This window comes from Indicator indicator, chromosome Z (assembly GCF_027791375.1).
Source record: "Indicator indicator isolate 239-I01 chromosome Z, UM_Iind_1.1, whole genome shotgun sequence".
In the NCBI taxonomy this organism is placed as follows: domain Eukaryota; kingdom Metazoa; phylum Chordata; class Aves; order Piciformes; family Indicatoridae; genus Indicator; species Indicator indicator.
The window spans coordinates 65,600,301-65,612,567 of NC_072053.1; positions in this window are offsets into that span (position 1 = coordinate 65,600,301).

Consider the following 12,267-nt stretch of genomic DNA (forward strand, 5'->3'; position numbering starts at 1 on the left):
GGTCTCCAAGCTGGTAAAATACAGGTTTGATGGATGGACCATTCAGTGGATAAAGAACTGGCTTGACAGCTGCACCCAGAGAGTGGCTGTCAATGGCTCCATGTCCCACTGGAGGCCAGTGACAAGTGGAGTCCCTCAGGGCTCAGTCCTGGGACCAGTCTTGTTCAACATCTTTGTTGGTGCCATGGACAGTGGCATTGAGTGCACCCTCAGCAAGTTTGCTGATGACACCAAGCTGTGTGGTGCAGCAGACACGCTGGAGGGAAGGGATGGCATCCAGAGGGACCATGACAGGCTGCAGAAGTGGGCCCATGACAACCTCATGAGGTTCAACAAAATCCAATGCAAGGTCTGGCATCTGGAGCAACCCCAAGCACTGATATAGACTGGGCAGGGACTGGCTTGAGAGCAGCCCTCTCTTGGGGAACTTGGGAACAGTGGTGAATGAGAAGCTCAACATGAGCCAGCAGTGTGCACTTGCAGCCCAGAAGGCCAATCACAGCCTGGGCTGCATCCAGAGAAGCATAGCCAGCAGGTCAAGGGAGGTGATTCTCCCCCTCTACTCTGCTCTGATGACACCCCACCTGGAGTACTGCATCAAGTTCTGGAGCCCCTATTACAAGAAAGATCTGGATGTGCTGGAATATGTCCAGAGAAGGGCCATAAGGATGATCAGAGGGCTGGAGCACCTCTCCTATGGAGACTGAGAGAGTTGGGGCTATTCATTCTGGAGAGGAGAAGGCTCTAAGAAGACCCTACTGTGGCCTTCCAGTACCTTAAGGGGGCCTACAAGAAAGCTGGTGAGGGACTTTATAGGATGTTGGGCAGTGACAGGACTCGGGGGAATGGATCAAAACTAGAAATGGATAGATTCAGATTAGATGAGAGTGGTGAGACACTGGAACAGGTGGCCCAGGGAGGTGGTAGAAGCCCCATCCCTGGAGGTTTTCAAGGCTGGATGGGGGTCTGAGCAATCTGATTTAGTGTGAGGTGTTCCTGCCCATGGTGGGGTGGGGAGGGGGGAACTAGATGATCCTTGAGGTCCATTCCAACCCTGACAATTCTGTGATTCTATGATTCTACTCCCATTGGAAATTCAAATCATGGTACTTCTGAGTGAATGGAAATTTGTGACATACAGCTACAGAATATGAAACTTTAGCTTTTTTGCAGTGATCATCATTTGAACATTACAAGTACAGTCTTACCATGGTATTTTTAACCTGTAGTCAGTAACTGCAGATGTGTGTGCTCATTAACTACACAGAAAACACAAATCCTCAGCTGGCATAAATATAAGACAATCTTAAGACAGAGCAAATTTCTACCATGTCAAACCTGGAGAAAGTGGGTAGAGCCCTGCCTGCCTCAGATGAGCAAGGAAAATATGTCCCATATATACGTTTTTGATACTTTAGGTTCTGACTCTAGTCCCTCTCACAGGAAGATTCATCAAGAATATCCAGCCTATGTGATGGTTTGAAACTGTCTTTTTAATTTTTTCCTTGCAAAGTTCAAAACAGAGAAAGTGAAAGAGTGCAAATAAGTCACTATTGAGTGTAAGAAAGCAAAATAATGATTGTTTTAAACACTTCCATTGGATAGATAGAAATGTTTAAGAACTACTACCCAAAACAAAGTAGGCACTCTGCACATTCTGCATTCTGCAGTGGGGGCAGTTGCTGGGCTGTCTGGCTGCTGTTTCTTCTTCTCTTCTGGCTGAAGATAACACACTGACCTTGGCAGCTAAGTTAACAACTTTCTGCTTAACTAACTCTGCTTTCTGTCCAAGGGGGGCCTGGGGGAAGAAGCATAATAGAATCACGCAGAGCCATGGCCCCTGGACTTGTTTCAGTATTTAGTGTGTTGCCCAGCCTGGAAGACCTATATAAACACTAAGGGTGCTTGCTCCAAGGTTACTTAAACAAAGTCTTAGTCTGGTTCCCTTTCTGCTTTGCCATCATCTTTGTGCTGGCTCCAGTGCTCACAAAGCCATGAGGAGACTCTGGACACAGGATGCTGAAAAACAACCAAAAAAGCACCAGACTAAAAGAAGTGAGGTGAAAAAGAAGAAGCTCATGGCTGATGAACTCCAGCGCCAGCAGGGAGGATAAAAACGGGCAGGGAGGGAAAAAAAAAAAAAAAAAAAAAAAAAAGAGAGAATAGGCAGTCAGGGAAGGGAATGAAGTAGGGCCATTACCAGCTCACTACCAGCCTTCAATTACTCTGGATTAAAGTTCTGAAGAAACCACACCCTAAGAAATACTGTGTCTGCATGGTGCAACCCCTGTGATAAACACTACTGGAGCTGATCACCCCTGGTCACAGATGGATTGAGTTCAGTACTGATCCTCTTCCTGCTCTTTGCAGGTCTAACTCTGCTAGGTGAACTCACTGCTGAGAGACCAGGCTGACAGAGATGAAGGCAAGCAAAGATCTGCTTTCGGAATTGCATGTGTTACACTTCAGCTCATGAAAATGCTCCAGCCCCAGAATCTGCACAGTCCACTGCTGCTTTCCTCAAGTCATTGAAGCTTACTCCTGAATCATAGCAGACTTGTTTACCGTCTCACAGGGGGAGTTCAGCCTAAGGAATGATGGAGAAAAGGCTGTTCCCTGAACAGAGGCAAAAATACTGCTGACCATTTAAAAAAAAAAACAAACAACAACAAACAAAAACAACTTATGGTATTTCACTTTCTGCAGTTAGCCTTTAAACACACACCACTCTTGTGTATATTATGATGATAGGTGTCCCAAGTCTCTGCTTGCAACAATGGCATTGAGCTAAACTTGTGTTTGAAAACAAATTTAGCATTACAAAAAAGGTTTGTCAGCGCCTGCCTGTGGCAAATCAATTTATAAATGTGCCTCAATCTAACTGGATGAAGAAACAATTAAGCAATTTTCAAAGTACCTGCATACTCTGCTATGCAGTTGTATTCAGAGGAAGTCTGGAATTGACAGCCAAAAGATTGCTGTAACTCCTACAAACACCAAAATCTTACATAAAGCTGCACTTGAGGCGTTTGTTTAACAAAAATATCATATGGCTAATTGTATGCTGAGAGCAATTTATTGTGAGCAGTTAGGACTAGCTGCTTGATTATTACAGTCTAATCTCACACAATGACAACTGTGACCTCCTGCAACACAGATGCCAGTGGGTATATCTCCTCAGAACACCTACAGCCAGTATAAAAAAACCACCAATTTTCATTATTTTTAAATGCTAGGCATTCTCTATTTAGCAAGTTCGGCTTCAATTCTACCATACAGTTCTTGCGTTCCACACTACTAAATTAAGAGTTGACGTCTAATTCTTACCATAATCAGCCCTACCAAATTACAGTAACATGAGAAACAAGGTGCTCCATGTCATAAGTAAAGGCATCAGTCTCCTGGCCTTACTTCTCAAGGCCATACCATATACATGTTATTTTATATTACTGATTTATTACATAAATCAAGCTTCAAATTTGCACAATGCATTGTGAAGACCCACCAACAGACATTTGTATCTGTTGGTCAGCAGCACACTGGAGAGCCCCAGGTAGTGCCCACTTGACTTGACACCCTACAAAGGCATCATAGAGTAACGCACTGATCTGTGTTACAGGAAAGTCTCAACACACATCGCCGTTCCCACTTGGTAGGGAGGCAAGCTGTGTCACAAGGTCCAAGCCCAAAAAGCATTTGCACTGAATGTTTACTACCATGACTCTCTTTCAAAACCGAGCAAGACTGCTCCATTACAAAAGCCTTTCAACAGCCAGCTCGGCCATCTGTTGTTACTGGAACATCCCCAAGGTACGGCTGTACTCTGCAGTGCAAGCAGCAACTCATTTTCAAAGGTACCGCCAGAATGAGTTTTAATGTGTTAATCCATATCAGTAACTTTCAAGAATGTTCAACTCATCTTTAGGCTTCAGTTTAGCACACGTTTACAAGCATGTGAGCACATGTGGACACCCCTGTGGCTTCAGTAAGCCCCATTCCAACACACTGAAGATCAGCTTTGATCTAAGTAAGTTATTTGTAACAACTTTAAAATATCCAGGACCAACAGTTGTGGGAAGAGGAGGGGAGGACTCCTGGTTTAATACAGGAAAAAAAAAGAAACCCTGTTTACTATGAACTTTTACTTTAGAATTGGGGTATCTTTCTTGATACGTTTCAAGCATCCGGACAGTCATGAATCTCCAAAAACTAAGCAGCAGTATTTTTCAGCAGGCTTGCGATATGCTGCAACGGAAAAGCTCAGACCTAACAGCAGCCTGCACACAGAAGCAGGGTTTGCTGCATGCAACCGAACCTCCTCTACTCGTCACAAAACTGGCCGAATCGATCTTTTATTTTAACACTCTTGCATGATCCCAAGGTACTCCCCTTTCCCCACATGACTTCATAGCCCTTACAAGGATTCACCCTAGAGAGACGGGGATGAGAACCCTGCCGTTGTCTTCTAGCGCCCACCAGGGCTGGAAGAGGCGGAGGTGAGGTGAGCCACCCTACGCGAGTGCTGCCAAGGCAGAGTCACCTCGCTCAGGAGAAGAGAAAATAAAATTATTACTAAAGAAATAAGCACGCATACAAAAAAACCAAAAAACAAACAAAAAAAAACCAAACAGACGACAAACAAACAAACAAAAAAACACCGCAAATCATTATTAGCCCCTTCCCGATCCCCCGCTATTTTTAAGCCGTCCTTAGCGACGCACTCCTGACACGCTGTGCGCTGCGAGCGGCACCACGTTGAAACAAAACCAGAAACAATCCCCCCCTATTTATTTGCTTGTTTTTGTGCTTCGCTTTACGCTGCCTGCTCGAAGCGGAGCGGGAACAGGCAGAGAAGCTTCCCCAGACAGCTGCCCGCGGCTCGTCCACCCTGCCGCCGCCTACCTCCCCGGCCGCCAGCAGCCGTCGGTCCCGAGGGGAGCCGAGCTGAGCTGAACCGAACCCAACCGCCTCCGCCTGCGCTGCGCTCCCCGCTCCGCTCCCTGCTCCACTCCCCGCTCCGTTCCACTGTCAGAGGCCCGTGCCCCGCAGCGCCTCTTATAGGAGAGCGCGGAGCTGCCTGCGGCCGGGGCGACCGCCCCTTCCACGGCCGGGGCCGCCCAGGAGCCTGCTTTCCCCCTTTTCCTTTCTTCTGCTGTCCTCTCTCCTTTTCTTCTTCCTCTTTACCTTCTTTTCCTTCTCTCCTCTCTTTTTATTCTATTTGCGCTCTCTCTTTTTTTTTTTTTTTTTGGCCCCACTCCCCGCCCCCTCCTTTTCCGTCTGCAGCTGCTGCTGAAGAGTGTGGGGGGGTGGGGTGGGTACGTGAGGACGCGGCGATTTGCATGTGGGCGTGCACACTGAAGCCAAAAACAAACTGTATGGCTGTGTATGTCAGCTCCGGCCCCCTCCTCTCGAGCTCCCTGCTTTGGGTTTTGCGGGACCTCGCGTCCCCAGGTCCATGAGAAGCACCTCTTCCCGCAGCGTCTGTCCCCGCTCCTGTCGCCCGGCAGTCCCTCCCTACGGATAAAAGGAGCAGAAACCCGGGCACTGAGTTACTTGCGAGCTCAGTGCGCGCCCATCACCTTCAGCTTCATGCCTGCTCCGCTCCAGCATCTTCAGAGATGAGCCGGTGCGAGTAGGGCATCCTCACCTGTCTAGACTACACAGTATACCAACAGCGCTGGCGTGGCAGGAATCAATCCATAATAACCAGCTTCGACAGGACCAGAATTTGTTCTTCCTGTCCCTTATGGCAAGGAGAAGGGAAGGAACTGTGAAAGCTAACACCTTGATACTTACCCATAAATAAAGACAGTGTCAGTCCTTGGTGAAACAGACAACTATTCACAATGCTCAAATTTGGCTTGCCCCAAACACAAAATCCATAAATGATGGCATATTTTAGTTACCTGAGAAACAGCCTGTGGTATTGATCCTAGCAATTATTATATTCTCAAGCAGCTTTGAGTGTCACAGTGCTTTGTCCTCACAAATGGGCTCCTCCCCTAGAAATACCACCCATCATGCAATATCTTCCAAGTTTTTAGCTTGGAAGGAGCACTTTAAAGACATTGCAGTGAAATCTATGAAAGCACAGCAGTGCATTTTCAGTGCATAAAATCCTCTGTGAATGAAAACCAGTAATGCACGAAAGGCAGACAACTCTACATTATGGTTTCCTCTGCAGACATAATGCACTGCTAGTGCCTTCACGCTGCTAATGCCTTGCCTTGTTATGAGCAATCCGGATGATGCACAGTTACTGAGGGAACTGTATCTTCGAGTTTCCTGATTTGTATTTTGATGCTCAGCCTACCACTATTGTATTTATTTCTTCGAGTGGCACAGAAATACAAATACCTGAAAGCAAACACCAGAGAGCTCAGATTCACTGTAATCTGAAATAATACTATGCATTGGAGTCTCACATACAGCAGTAAACGTTCAAACTCACCACACAGACCCTTCTGCACTGACTAAAAACTGACAGGTTCATTTTGGCAGTGACCCAAGCTGCTTCCCACAGTCACCAGCTCACGGAAGGGTTCAAGTCTGGATAAAATGAAAAAGCTCCAGGTTCTGATCACAGAATGTTAGGGGAAGGAAGGGACCTGAAAAGATCATCTAGTTCAATCCCCCTGCCAGAGCAGGATTACCTAGAGCAGATCACACAGGAACACATCCAGGCAGGTCTTGAATATGTCCAGAGGAGACTCCACAACCTGCCCCAGGCAGCCTGTTCCAGTGTTCCATCACCCTCACAGTGAAAAAATTTTTCCTAATGTTTACATGGAACTTCCTATGCCTCAGCTTCCACCCATTGCCCCTTGTTCTGTCACTGGGCATCAACGAGAAGAGCCTGACTCCACCCTCCTGGCATTCACCCTTTACATGTTTATAACAATGAACGAGCTCAGCCCCTAGTCTCCTCTTCTCCAGACTAAAGAGACCCAGCTCCTTTAGTCCCTCCTCATAAAGAAAATGTTCCACTTCCTGATCTTGGTTTCCCCAGTGTAGTTCCTGCATTAACTTCACTGACTTAAATGGATTTACTCCATACAGTCATCTGGTTGTGAAACTGAAAAAGAAAATTTTCTTTAATGTGCATCTGTGTGTGTGCTTTTTACCATATATTAGAGCTTCCCATCTGCACACAGTTACAAACATTTACTAAATTGTAACTTAAAATCCTAAAACAAATAATTTCAACATATTTACGTGAAACAGGGAGAGCAAGTACATTTAGTCTATTGTCAGCAGAGTGTTAATGTCTCATCCCACAGAGTAAAGCATTTGAAAGACAGTGGGATATACTGGATAGGGTTTTCAGAAGAATTATTGCCCTGCAATCATTTGGAACAGTGCTACATCAATATCAAAGAGCTGAAATTTGTCCTGCTACTGGTGTCTCCTTAAACTGAATTCCATTGAACAAAAGCAATTGGACAATATTTTCCAATAAAACAGCTAATAAAAAGCTGTTCATGAGAAGCAAGTAGATAATTTAATTTAGTTTGCTCTTTAATTTAGTTTGTTAAAATACCTGTAGGATTGGTGGGAAATCTTTGTGAACCATTGGACAGCATTTCTTCAATTTTGCATTCCCCTGTTTGTGCAACAGTGGCAGCAGAGACAAGAGCTGAGAAACAGTACAAGAAGCATCACAAGGGAAGGGGGCACAGCTAGGTCCAATGGCTAGGCTGTGCAAACACAAAGTCAATAGCCAAGCTGTGATTACTTTCTAAGATTAACACTGACCATACTTGTATTTGGGTAGCTTGAGTTTTCTGAGTGGAGGAACATATGCCACTCCTATAGATTTCTTAGAGAAATTTGCACTTCCCAAGTCTTAAATCCACAACCAACATTATGTTTACTTTTGTGTCCTGTGGAAGGTGTGATAGGTCTTTGCATGCAAAGAAGTCTCATTCAGGGAATTCCACTTAATTTAATGTACCTCGAATTAACACAATTTCAGCTACTGATTCAGATATTTAGCAGGGGAGGGTGTGTGTGTGTGGGGGGAAAGGATACATAAACAATTAAACACTTCCCCAAGATAAGCCCCACTTAAGCACCTATCCTTCCCACTTTCTAGTCTCAACATCTTTGCTTTCAAAAGGCATTATTCTCTGTCTCTCCCAAGTCTTTCTGTCAGGCACTGGATGTGGACATTTGTTCTTAAATCTGTTTCAGCAGAGGTGCCATGTGCTGCTCCCATTACTTGAGGTTTTAACCTACAGCGGCTTGTTTCCATCCGTTTTAAAGCTGTCTGAAAGCCGTTGTGACTGGCACAGAGCAGTTCATGCTCTCCTCCCTTGCAGCTCCCTGCTAGTAAAAGCTTGCCCTGCCAGTTATGCCAAATACACAGTTTCCCATGATATGCACATTCAGATTAAATCTGACCCTTTCTTCTTTTCCAAAGGCTAGTCTTCTCCATCAGCCTGTTCTCTCCTTACAATGTCCTTTTGCTAGTATGATCTGGCAGCCCACACTAGGGAGCAAGGCAGGAATTACAGAGCTGCAAAGGGACTGTAGCTATGCCAGTTACTGAGAGGTCAGAGGACGTGTAAATTGCTGTTCATGGAAAAGATATGGAATGAAGGGGCAGAGCTGAAAACAGGAAAACATGCTGTGTTCTTGCTGAGGAGGAAGTTGTGTCTTCATACTCGTAACTTCCACAAGTCAAAAGACACCACTGTTGAGCCTGCCAAGACTGATGGCTTCTAACATCAGGATGCTAGAGAAGACTGTGGGGCTTAGTCAAGCATGTCAAGCCTTGGTGAAAAGCGAAGAGGTCTGAAAGAGATTTCAGCAACAGAGCAAGCAAGCCATAGTTTCATACACCTTTGGCAGTCAGCTGTTGAGATATTTCATGTGGAAATCCAAGCTCTTTTTAGCACTAGATGACCTAGTTTGGACTCAGTTCAGGAAGCAGGAAAGACAGCACTTTGGTAATACTTCTAATCAGAAAACTACTTTTCAAAGAGCTTTGAGCACTTGGCAGGTTTGTCACTCAAATGTAGCTTCATGATTCCTCACTATTGTATCTTGGGGTATACACTGAAGGTTGATCTGGATTTGAACCCTAGTGCTGTGTCTTGGTATACTCTCCCTTGACTTGTAATATCTGAGTCAGAGGATGGTGACAGCTTCCATAAAGTCTTCCTGGAAGGAGCTTTCTAACTTCCAGTAAGAAATACTCACATTGTTATGTCTTACAGGAGCATAAACTCTCAATGAGCATCCTAACATCATTTATATTTCCCAGGCTGGGAGTTAGTCAGTCTAGTGTAGTTTACAGCCCAGGGAGTACAAGTAACTGCATCATGCTATTTACTGCAACCTGCCATGCTCACTTTTCTTCCCATTCTTCTATTTACAGAGAAACAGACTTGCTGCTTACTTTTTCCACCTGGAGAGAAACAGAAGCACTACCTAAGGTTTAAACACCTGTACATCCTTTACTGTGACATGCAGTGGGGAAGCTTTAAAGTGCTTATCTGTGCCACACTAAGAAGTGAATCTGGGAAGTTACTGTCCTGGGGATCAAAGAACATTGCAGGCCTGTCCCAGTGCCTGTTGAGGGCAAAAGTGCTTGCTGTCATCTTCAGTCTCTCAACATAAATAAAGGCTTCAAACTGTCTGCAGTCATTAATAAGATGCTTCTAAGTCCTCAAATAAAATAAGAATATATTGAAGCTCAGGTATGAGCAAGCTGTAATTTAAGCAGTTATGCGTAATGGTTCTAAATGTAACGTATGTCATGTTTAGGAAGGGTGACTTAGAAGCCATTTTTCATGAGTGACAGTTCCCACATTTTAAGAAGAGAGCCCGTTGCCACAAGCATAGCCTTGAAATTTCTCACAAACACGTAACATCAAATACAGGTAAAACTACACCTGCAGTTATCTACAAACAACACGGTACTGCAAAGGTCACTGTTACAACGTGACTACATTTTGGATGTAAAACATATGTGCAGCCAAATATTTACATGGTCAAAATTCTTTTAGTTATCCAGAAATAAGCTTATTTTCCCTACTATGGATCTAAGCTATAGTTTGAAGAGCAAAGAAAATATGTGGAGTTGCCAGCAAAAATACTGGAAGCTTATATAAGTTATCAGTTTAATTGTATATTGAATGGTGGTGTACTTTATAATTACATGAAGCAATAATGTATTTTTATGTTAACATTTCAACCTTCCGCTGTGGAATTGTCTATCTCTTAAAAATTAGCCCTGCAGAAATATTTCAGTGTACATTACACATACGCTGCCAGGCAGGTTCTACACATATGCTGCCAGGCAGGTTCTATAGGGCTAGACTGGACTGCATGAGGCAGGGTTTCTGTATAAGCAATATGATTGGATGGATAAGGATGCAGAACTGGACAAAGCCCGTGTTTCAAACGTTCTTTGCTTCATCTCCCATGATAAAAATTTGTGCCAGTAGCCCCCAGTGCACGCAATGCGGGAGCAAGAATTCCTCACAGAACAGAAGTGAAGCCTAGCTTCTTAAACAGTTATTTAAGATAGATCAACTTTTAACCCTTTAGGATCCTTACCCAGTCAGTCCTAATGAAACTCAGTGAAACTTTTGACTGAATTAAGAACACCTGCTTTGGGCTCGATACTACAATACCTTCAGCCTTTGGCACTGAGAGTTTGTATTTGAGTAGGTCCATTAAGTCTGTGGAGATGTGCAATTGGGAATTTAGCTGCATACACTGGCAGTGCCCCCTCTAAATTTTAACTGTAAAAAAAGCCAGTCACTGAGTAACAAATCTTTCATCCATAGTTGTAGAGCTGTAGAAACAGCATTCAGTGTAAATCTTACTGTCAAGATGATCCGTTTTAGGAAATGACGTTTTTCCTTCACTAGATAATGAAAGTCAAGAAGGGAAGGAAATGCACCATCAAGTGTTCAAAAGCAGCCTGTGAACCAGAAGGAATGAGAGGTGGGGAGTACTCCACAACTATATGGCCTGCTTCAGCATCAATGACCAAAGGCCACAGAGGAAAGTATCCTGTCCTTCACCTCTAATTTTAATGAATGAGTTACACACTCAGAGTAAGCTATCCTCAGATCCAGGAAGGTTTTACTTACCCAGGTGATCCCTTTGGACTCCAACCAAGCAAAGGTGTACATTAAAGGCTCCACAGTCACCCAGCAGCTTCGTCCAGCTCACTCTGTATGCAACAAAGCTCCAGTGTCGAGCTGAAAGTGTGCCTCAGTCCTTCTCCTGACAGCATCCCCACATATATGAGAAGGGAGGATATAGACTTCTTCTTTGCCATGAACTACAATGCCCTTAAAGAGAGCGAGTCACACATTTGTGTTGTCAGAACTATATCCTCCTCTTTTCCCATCCCTGCCCTCTTCTGAGATCACCAGTACTCTGTATTATTGTGGTTTTGCAAGTCCATGTCATTCTACAAGGACTTGCTTTCCAGGTGGCAAGAAACACCTCTTTCACACTTCCCTTTCCAGGAATGACAGGACTGTGGACTGAGACCATAGTCTCTTTATACACCTGGCGAAGCACCTTCTGCAAGTGCGATTAAAAGGTTTTTCCTCAAATCCTGAGTTTCCCCAGACATCAAGACAAATTCATATTGCAGAGTGAAGAATTGCTTTTCAAACCCAAATCTTTCCAAAGCTTCTCAGAATTGCCAGCCAACTTGCACACTGGCAGCCTGCAGTCTGCTCCATATGGCCAAATTTGGTTTCCTCTCACCATGTTGTTCAGTTTGAAGTTTCCTTTTTTACAAAAACAAACATACAAACAAACAAAAACCTCCAACCAACAAAACCAAACCAAAAAAACCCAAAAAACCAACAACAACCAAAACACAAAAAAAATCCCACCAACCAACCAGCCAGCTTTGAGTTTTCCCTTGTTGAAATGGCTTCACTTTCTAAAAGTTCCTTTTATCCAAGGCAGCAAAGTCTGACCTCTACATTCTTTAGCTACTCACAGGCATCCGGGGCTGGATCTAGGGTGTTTCCAGCTTGCTCTGCACATACAATCCCCTTCTTGGCTCCAAGACAGGCCATTTCCTGTTTCTGCTCATTTTTTCTTAATCTTAAAAGCAGGTATCTCCCTGTGCCTGTCATTATCTCTCTAGCATTTGCAGCAAGATGACATAGTCAAGCTTAAGCTTACCCAGTGCCCCTTCATCCTTCCCATCCATTACCGTGTGACCTCATCAGGTAGTTGGAGAAAACAATCCTGTAGCTGCAAATGCTGTCTTTTCTTTAACTT